Source organism: Micropterus salmoides, unplaced genomic scaffold (assembly GCF_014851395.1).
Source record: "Micropterus salmoides isolate LMB-PRFRI ecotype aquatic unplaced genomic scaffold, ASM1485139v1 Ms_hic_scaffold_17, whole genome shotgun sequence".
Classification (NCBI taxonomy): Eukaryota; Metazoa; Chordata; class Actinopteri; order Centrarchiformes; family Centrarchidae; genus Micropterus; species Micropterus salmoides.
In genome coordinates, this window is record NW_024040817.1 from 30,387,486 (window position 1) to 30,398,494 (window position 11,009).

The window sequence follows — 11,009 nt, forward strand, 5'->3', positions numbered from 1 at the left end:
CATAAAGAAAAAACAACAGATGTTCCCTAGAGGATCTCTGGGAAAAATCTGTCTTCGTGCTTGCCTAATTCAGGTTGTGTAATTGAATCCAATGGGCAGGTAAATAGACTGATTTGATTTGATTTATTCTTTGTGCCTTGGAAAAAGTCAAAATTATTATTATTATGTCCAAAACCCTCAATACAGGAAACTAAAAGAGTGAAAAACCTTTATCTGCTTTTTAGATCAATATGGCGATGTGAGACTAAACATATAACCTTAACTTGAATCACATAGATTATTATAATGCAATTGTTTTTTGTTGCTCACACACAAAACTCGAGTGTAAAATTCTCTCACTTTAGCTCTCTCTGGCCTCCTCTCTTCCTGACTGGATTTCACTTGAGTGTTTCCATTTTCTACTTTATACTTCAGTACAATACATTTCAGGTGAAAGCATTGTGCTTTTTACTCCAATACATTTATATTACAGTGTTAGTCACTTTGGTTTCTATTCAAAAAAATAGCTTCCTAAATTATAACACCTACTTTCAGATTGGGCAGCATCACAACACTTCACTAACTATACACATTAGAGCTGCCTCCATCATGCAATCAGAGGACCACAGAGGTCTGGTCTGGCTGATTAACACAAAGCATATGCGTCGCCAGTCAGAAAATAGTATTAAAAAGATTAGAAAGATACAAAAACGGCACAATAGTTGTAACGATGTCAATAAATCCAAAGCAACATCCTCAAAACTCTTCAAAGGTCTAAAGATAAAAAAGAAACAAAATGAAGTAGAACTGCAAGCAGTTGTAAGCGGGGTCAAAGCCTCCCGGCGCCAGCCGCCCTGACTCGACCCAGGTGCCCCGCCGTGGCTCGGGGGACCCATGGAGAATAAACGACCAGAGTTATAAGGGACTTGCGATTACGGAGATATAAAATGAATGTATATCTATGGGAGTGTCATTTGATATACGCTTAGTAGCTCCACCTAGAGGCCAAATTTCACACAGTGCGTCGGGAGGGCGTGGCAGATAAGGCCCCTGAGTTTGGTGTATATCGGCATTTGCAAACCTAAGATATCACATCGCATCCAGTTTTTTGCGTTTCGGCAAAACATTGTTAGCCTTTAATTCAGACGTTTTTTGGCGGATCAAAATTCCCTCTACAAACTTTTAGCGGCTCGGTCCAGAGATCATCCGTGCCAAGTTTCGTGGCGATCGGACTTGCGGTTTCGGAGGAGTTCCAGTTTTCGCGATTTAGAAAAATGAAAACGTCATCACACAGAGGCATGTCCTATACCATACGAATCGGCAGCATCCCGCAAAAACGGAGACATAAGGTTTATGAATGTGCGATGTAGTGGCGCATAGTTATGAGGCAAAATGTCCTTTGGTTCAAAATCCCATTGAAATGAATGGGATTTTCTGATGGTATTTGAGCTCCAATTATAGCACCACCTATAAGCCGAACTGCACCAAATTTTTCAGGTGTCATCAGGGGCCTGTGGGGGACAAATGACCCAAATTTGGTATCAATGGAGATATAAAATGCATGTAAGTCAATGGGATTTTTTTTATTTTTTTTTGATGTCTTTAATCCGTAATAATGGCGCCTCCTATGGGCATATTTGGGTGAACTTGGTACATGAAGTAAGGGGATCATGCTGAACAATTGCAAAAAAAACGTTTAGGGGGAAATGGGTGTGGCCTATACCACGAGATTCAGCTGAATCCCCCGAACGCGTGGATATATGGTTTTTGTTATGCGCCTTCGTAGGCGTGAGTTCCAAGCCCAAATCCGTTGACCTAGCTTATAGCGCCCTCTATAGGTGTGCGAATTTTTAATAAAGAATAATAATAATAATAGGGTTCCCGGCTCCGCTGGTACTGGGATCCGCGATACATTGCATTCGTGGTTCCCAGCTCACTCGGGCTTGCATCCCTAATTAAAGGGAGGGAGGTAAGTGATTCTGCAGAAGGACTGTTGATATTTGAACTCAACTGCCAAACACATACACCCCTCCCTTCAGTGATCCCTCTGAAGCTCCCTCCATCACTCCTGTGAACGAGCACTACCTATTGCTGATTGTCTGGTTGAGGGCAAGGTCCACACCACTTTCTTTGTTTTTCATTTACAGAGCTAGGGCTGTGTAGGAAAACGAGATTTTTCTGTCAGAGCACACAGAGGACAGAGAGCTGGCAAACCATGAGGAAATATTCACTGAATTTAACAAAACATGTATTTGTTGTATCTAGTAGTCCCTCTCCTCTGTTTGCCTTTTGTTCTCTGCTGTTTCCCCCATCCTATTGTGTCTGTCTGTCTGTTTTCCCCTTGTGTGTCTGCTTGGTTGCAGGTGGGCGTGGTTCTGTCCCCCTGGCTCCTGCTCGCTGTCTCCACACACCTGCACCTCATTCCACCTGTTATATACCCGGGTCCAGCACGCCAGTATTCGTAGCAAACTTTTGTGACCTTCCCTTTTGCATGCTATCCTTTGTCTGTTCTCCCTCCTTCTCACAGAACCACCCGAACCTGCCTGCCCACCTGCTCATCACTCGCCGCACCAGCCTCGCCATCAGCCCAGTAGTTCCCTGTCTGGACCTGAATCATTCCCACTTGCCCTCTGAGAACTTTGCCGAACTCTTCAATAAAGACCCCCTTTGCTTGCTATCTATACTGCTGTCTCTGTTGTGCCTTGGAGTCCAGTTTAAGTACACATAACAGTATTGGATTCCAATCTATTCAATTCAATTAAATTAAATTCAATTTTATTTATATAGCGCCAAATCATAACAACAGTTATCTCACAGCGCTTTTCATAAAAGAGCAGGTCTAGACCGTACTCTATGATGCTATTTACAGAAGCCCAACAGTTCCCACCAAGAGCAGAGAGCGGACTTATCAAACAGTAAATCTATTCTATAAAAAAGTAAAAGGGGAAAGTAAATTAGGGACAAAAATGTAATGTAAATGATATCAGTTGCTATTTGGACGCTGCAGCTGATCGGACTGGTCTAGGGTGCGTTTCCCAAAAGTATCTTTGCTAACTACGGTTGCAACTTCCTTGGTTAGAACTATGATGTTGCGATGCAACCATTTCCCAAAACCCTAGTTTGAGCTATCGAGTCCACTAAGTTGGTAACTTGCATGATACGAACCATCATTAAGCAACGCAGGTGTTTCCAGAAACCATATCCAGACGAACGTTCACAACCACTGTCGTTAAGTTGCATAGTTCGAACTACAGCTCCTGACCTGTGGTTAGAAGTTTAGTTAATCAGAATCAGAATCAGAATCAGCTTTATTTGGTATGTGTACACATACAAGGAATTTGACTCTGGATTGTACAATGCTCACAGTGTGCTTACTTACAATACAATAATAACACAATAATACAATAATAAAATCAGACACAGGCCACAGTATAGAGAACACACACATACACACTATAAGCAAAAACAATATAGACAGATTGAGACAACAGTGCAGTGAGCAGAGTGCAAAGGATGCAGGAGTAAAATTGTTATTATTATTATTATATATAGAGATATACAGGTACACAAACACATACATGTACACAGTGTGGTGGAGCACAGTGCAAAGGTTGCTGGAATAAATAAGTTTTATGTGCAGGTCTAGAAAATGATGAATAAATAATGTCATGGTGACTACGTCACAGATAGCAGAAAATGCAAAAGGAGGTGGTACATCCACCTTATATGTGAGTAAGAAGGGAATGTTCGCTAATGTTACAAGAATACTTAAGGAGAAGTTTTTTTTAAATGTAGTAAAAGTTTTTCTAAATGTATTTGTTGGGTCATGGGCAGTGTTGTAGTGTAGACCATCTAAGAAAAGCAGGTGTTTTCTCACAGATTACTAATCTGTTCATTTAATATGAGTCACCCAGAGGTAAAACAACAAAACGGAGAATGTAAAGACAAGACTTTTAATATTACCTTCATGTGTAGCCTGTGTGTGTACATTACTAGGCCAATGAAGAAGATGGGTGTTCTCAAGTCTTACATAAAAACATATAGGGGAGAGCAGGGTAAGTTGTCACACTGTTCATAACTCCAACACTAGAGGCTCTATCTCGAAAATCAAATAGTATATATCAAATGGTCAACTTCCTGTTCACATGTGGTCAAGGTCATTCTAATCTGAGGTGAGTGCAACTTTCTTATTTGTTTGCTTTAAAAAACATTTGCACTTTACATTTTATGTAATCCAACTTTGTTAGGTATGAATGACAATTTTGCTCAAACAGTGTGAAATTGTGTAATTACCTCTGACAGCAGTATTAATCTGATCTCTGGGCTGCTCAAGAATGAATTCATGACACTGTATGAAGTAGTGTGTGCGTGTGGGAATATACATTCTCATACTGTAGGCATGTAGTATGTTAGTAGACAAACACGCACACACACACACACACACACACACACACACACACATGCGCGCACTTCTTCATACAGTCATTAATTTAGTTAGGCAACAAGGTTAGTAGATGAATAATGTAATTCATTTGTAATTGCAATGTAGGAAATGTGTTTTAGAAGAAAGGAAGGAAGATTGTTTTATTATAATTATCAACAGAATTTCAGACAGTATGTGGATAAAGAGTGTGAAATGCAACAAATAGGCCCATGATGCTTGCACCTCAGGCCAGGCAATTTCTATGTGCCAGAACTGTGACTCTAAATAAGACTCTGATTAGTCAGATACAGATACATATATATATATATAACCGGCTCCATATGACATCATGAGTAGTGAGTGTGAACACATCATTACAGAGACCTAACACTCAGCGGGAGGTCCATGTTCCGACGTGCCAGAGCAAGACTCCTGCAAGATGAGAGGAAGTGGACTCTTGGACTATGCTTGGTGCACAAACGCAGTCAAGATGGACTCTGTTTCCCAAATGTCAGACTGTTTATTGTGAAGATGGAACTTTTATATCAGATTCAGATTCAGCTTTATTTGCCAGTTATGTGTACACATACGAGGAATTTGACTCTGGATTGTACAATGCTCACAATGTGCTTACTTATACAATAATACAGTAATAAAATCAAACACAGGCTACAGTATAGAGAACACATATATACACACTATAGATTATCATCTGGTTGCGGCTGTTTACATTCACCCCAGATGCAAATTCAAAAAATTCAGTATGGAATGTTCAGGGTGCATATGTGTATTTTTATGTATATAAATATTAATATGTAACCATATTTAATTATTTATGTTGTGTGTGTAGCACAAAGGAAAAACAAATTTCATTTCGTTATGCAGCCTTGTGCTGTATAATGACTAATAAACAACAACAACCTTGAAGTAACTGAGAGCAGAAAAAACTAAAAAACCGGAGCATTCAGAGCAGAGGGAAATCTGAGGTTTTAGCTCAAGGGTATTTCTTTTAATATGTTTACCCTATTTTTTTGAAGGTTGGCCACATTTAACATCTGACAGTGTAACATACTTTAAGCAAGTTATCTGCAGTATTCCATTCAATTACCATAGTTCTATTTGCACTCCAGAGAACGTTCGATTTTAAAGTTCAAAATAAAGTGTTCGTGCCTCTTACTGTTCTGCCAGCAATTTTGTTTGGATTGAAAGGACAGATTTTCCAGATTCTCTAGTCATGATTGTTTTTATTTTTAGTTCGGTTCTTACCCTGCTTGACCTATAAGCTGCCTTTGACACAGTCAACCACAGGATCCTGCTCTCCGCTCTCGAGTAAATCACTCCTGTGGTTTGAATCCTACCTCTCGGGGCGTTCCTACAATGTTTTGTGGCAAGGACAATTATCCTCCTCCCACTGCCTCTCCACAGGGGTGCCCCAAAGCTCAGTGCTAGGGCCCCTTCTCTTCTCAATTTACACCACCTCACTGGGGCTGATCATTCACTCGTACGGCTTCTCTTACCACTGCTACGCAGACGATACGCAACTCTACCTATCCTTCCCGCAAGGCGATCCCACCATCTAGGTGCGGATCACGGACTGTCTCTCGGACATATCTGCATGGATGAAGGCTTGCCACCTTCAGCTAAACCTCTCTAAGACTGAACTCTTGGTCATTCCAGCCAAGCAATCTATCCACCATAACATCACACTACAAATTGACTCCTCAACCATCACTCCAAACAGGGTGGTGAGAATCTTGGGTGTCATGATTCATGACCAGCTGTCCTTTTCAGACCATGTTGCTGCTGTCTCTCGGTCATGCTGCTTTGCTCTATACAACATAAGGAAAATCAGGCCCTACCTCACTCATTACACCACCCAGCTTCTGGTACAGGCCATGGTTATCTCTGGCTCTGCCATCCCTTCACACAAAGCATCATCTGTGACACCACGATGGTGGAACGAGCTACCAGACGCCATCAGAGCAGGGAGTCCCTCTCTAAATTCAAGAAGCTCTTGAAAACTCATCTCTTACACACTCTCACACTTCCTCTTATAACACCTCTAACTCCTAACCTCTAACATGCACTTCCTGTGCTCTTCTTCTTCTATCCCCTACAATGATCTTGTATTGATTGCACTTTTTGTTAACTCTTACTTCCTTCCCTAGGTATTTACCCCATTGATGTGATATGTACTATGAGCTCTTACTAGTATTTATTGCTGCTCTTACTAGTATGTATTGTCAGTTGTAGATCTGTATTTGATGCTCTGTTGATGCTTATATGTTGTTCCTCAAATGTAAGTCGCTTTGGATAAAAGCGTAAATTGAGTAAATGTAAATGTAATGTAAATGTAGTTCTGGTGTGAATTTTAAATATAATATATTTAAATCCATATTCACAATTAAGTAGCAGTATTTTTTATTGTTTGATAATCCAGTGTGACAACTTACCTGCCAATGGGGAAAATTGTTACAAGGGCACACTCTCACAACAGTCAACAACTCCGTAATGAGAGGAGATATGAAGATGTGATGACTACAAAATATGTGCCCGAGACTTCATTCTTTCATTTGGCATGACATTTGTACCATTGTGATATACGGTGGTAAATATTAGACAGTGTGAAAAGTGTGACGACATACCCCACATATACATAAAAGTTGCTATTATTGCGTTGCTATTGTTTCAAAGATAAATTCAAACTTATGTCTGTCTCAATAAATAACACTCACACACACCGCTTAGCAAACTGAGCTGTTTTCCAGACACAGCAGGTATTATCGGCTGAGCCAATCATAATAGCGTTAGTGTTGAAAAGATATTTGAAGATTAAACCTATTTTACTAAATGTTTTGTAATTGCTAATAGTTCTTGATTTTTTCTTCTAAAATGTTGCTATTGTTATAAAAAGGTTCTATATTTAGGCTGAATAAAATTATTGGGTCATATGTTGTTGATTTTCTTGTTATTGCCTGTATACAACTACAACATGAAAAGCCTAGATAATAAATTAGCATGATAATTTCACTTAATATCGGTCACAACTGTCATACACATACATATTGTGACGTTTTGTGAGTTTTGCTAGTGTCCCGCCGTGAAAGTCAGACAAACCCATCTGGTTAGTTCGAACTCTGTTGGTTCAAACTAGGTTAGTTCAAGAAATACCAACAAGGTACGGTACAGTTTTGGGAAACCAAAATATGTTGGTTAGTTTAACGATGCAACGAACCAGGATAGTTCAATGCTACTAAGCAAGCTGTGTTGTTTAACCCTATGACACTTATTAGTCATGTAAAAATGTAAACTGTAATTTGTCTTTTGGCAGTTAAAGTAATCAAGAATAAATGCTGGTAAAAAAAATCCCAAGAACGTGCAGTCCTGTGGAAGTAACCAGGGAAACTATATCTACATCTTGAATCGGGGTTGATTGGCCCTAGAGATGGTTTGAGATACAGTGAGGAAAATAAGTATTTGAACACCCTGCTATTTTGCAAGTTCTCCCACTTAGAAATCATGGAGGGGTCTGAAATTGTCATCGTAGGTGCATGTCCACTGTGAGAGACATAATCTAAAAACAAAAATCCAGAAATCACAATGTATGATTTTTTAACTATTTATTTGTATGATACAGCTGCAAATAAGTATTTGAACACCTGTCTATCAGCTAGAATTCTGACTCTCAAAGACCTGTTAGTCTGCCTTCAAAATGTCCACCTCCACTCCATTTATTATCCTAAACTAGATGCACCTGTTTGAGGTTGTTAGCTGCATAAAGACACCTGTCCACCCCATACAATCAGTAAGAATCCAACTACTAACATGGCCAAGACCAAAGAGCTGTCCAAAGACACTAGAGACAAAATTGTACACCTCCACAAGCAGCTTGGTGAAAAAAGGTCCACTGCAATTATTAGAAAATGGAAGAAGCTAAACATGACTGTCAATCTCCCTCGGACTGGGGCTCCATGCAAGATCTCACCTCGTGGGGTCTCAATGATCCTAAGAAAGGTGCGAAATCAGCCCAGAACTACACGGGAGGAGCTGGTCAATGACCTGAAAAGTGCTGGGACCACCGTTTCCAAGGTTACTGTTGGTAATACACTAAGACGTCATGGTTTGAAATCACGCATGGCACGGAAGGTTCCCCTGCTTAAACCAGCACATGTCAAGGCCCGTCTTCAGTTTGCCAATGACCATTTGGATGATCCAGAGGAGTCATGGGAGAAAGTCATGTGGTCAGATGAGACCAAAATAGAACTTTTTGGTCATAATTCCACTAACCGTGTTTGGAGGAAGAAGAATGATGAGTACCATCCCAAGAACACCATCCCTACTGTGAAGCATGGGGGTGGTAGCATCATGCTTTGGGGGTGTTTTTCTGCACATGGGACAGGGCGACTGCACTGTATTAAGGAGAGGATGGCCGGGGCCATGTATTGCGAGATTTTGGGGAACAACCTCCTTCCCTCAGTTAGAGCATTGAAGATGGGTCGAGGCCGGGTCTTCCAACATGACAATGACCCGAAGCACACAGCCAGGATAACCAAGGAGTGGCTCTGTAAGAAGCATATCAAGGTTCTGGCGTGGCCTAGCCAGTCTCCAGACCTAAACCCAATAGAGAATCTTTGGAGGGAGCTCAAACTGTTTCTCAGCGACAGCCCAGAAACCTGACTGATCTAGAGAAGATCTGTGTGAAGGAGTGGGCCAAAATCCCTCCTGCAGTGTGTGTAAACCTGGTGAAAAACTACAGGAAACGTTTGACCTCTGTAATTGCAAACAAAGGCTACTGTACCAAATATTAACATTGATTTTCTCAGGTGTTCAAATAATTATTTGCAGCTGTATCATACAAAGAAATAGTTAAAAAATCATACATTGTGATTTCTGGATTTTTTTTTTTTGATTATGTCTCTCACAGTGGACATGCACCTACGATGACAATTTCAGACCCCTCCATGATTTCTAAGTGGGAGAACTTGCAAAATAGCAGGGTGTTCAAATACTTATTTTCCTCGCCTTTATATGTGTGAATATGTGAACTTTTAATCACTAGATTTCTTCACTATAAAACTGAGCGAGATGGCATTTCAGTTCCACACCACATGTCTCTCAGGACAAAGGAATAGATGTTTCAGCTCGAACAATACGCGCCTCAAAAACCCTCCTTCTTTGGCTAGTTGACAAAAATGGAATTTCCCTTTAGGCTGGATCTCACATCTTTGTGGGGTTTTTTTATCCTAGATTAACTTAAATTTATTTGTTTTGTTTTTTTCGTCGTTTTAAGACTGCTCATAATTTTTCTTTTGACTTCATCTTTTCGTACCACCAAGCCTTGCAATTTTATAGCACAATATTTCCTTCTACATTTTTCCTTCTGTGCACTCACTATATCAAACAGTCCTTTTCTCATACACAATAACGAGATCCTCTATACTGCAATTCAAACATTTTCAACATATAAGATCATTCATATAGCGGTATGGTTCTAAACTTTCTCAGCTCAGAAGGGCATTGGTTTGTCAAAGTGATTAACTGGTCAAGAACATGAGTTTATACAGATATGAGATTCTTATTTGCCAGAGTTAATACTAAACATTATTGCTCTAAAGAATTACTTAAGCCTAGCTGAAGAAGTTAGGGTTGCCAGATACTTTAACTCGACATCCAGCCAAATGCAAAAGTAATTACTTTCTGAAAGAAGCCTACTCAGTCCCCCACCCCTCTGGTCAGAGAGGTGGGCATAGGGCCTGTCGAACAGTTGGTCGTCAGAGAGAGGGAGGCAGAACTGTTGTCTCTAATGAAGTCTGGGCCATCATCGTTGATCATGTGGTGAAACGAGGCCTTAATATGGCAAAGGCAGCCAAATCAGTTGATCTAAATCATATAATAAAGATCAACTGTCAGTTTTATCATCCCTGCCTTTCAGCAAGAAAACCGGTAAGTCTGGACTCATTATCACAGTGATGGATACCACCTGGTTTGTTAGAGCTCCTGGATGTTATAACAGCAGTCATTATTGTCGTTGGAATCACCTGAGGCAGAGTCTGAATGACTGTCGTTGGCATTGTCACAAGGCCATGGGTCAAGGACTATGACAACACTTATCCCCCCTTAAAATGCTGTCTTTGCAGGAGATTGAAAAAACACTCACATTTGGCCTCCTGTGACAATGCGCCTGGGGTGACTCTAACAACCATAACGACGGCATCACAACAGCCAGGAGCACTAACGAACCAAGTGATATACATCTACAGGATAACACCACAGAGCTCCCAGCCAGTCAGTCATGGATGAGAGGTGAAACGTCTTCAAGCAGCCTCAACCAAGTACAGTCGCCCTTGATTTTAACCCACTTTGGAAAACTCTGACTCTTCAGACTTAAACACAGATACAGCTAGGCTACAAGCCTCCAAAATATACAAATGGAAATTCATAGTATAAACAAAATATGTATGCTGACAGGATCGTATGCTCTGAAAGGGCTCAGACCTTTGAAAGCTGTCAAAAACACACATTAAGAGGCACCGCTGTCTAATATAGCATTGGGGTATTTAAGATGGCGACTCTCTGGGTGTTTCAGGAGTCTGAGGAAGAGTGCTTG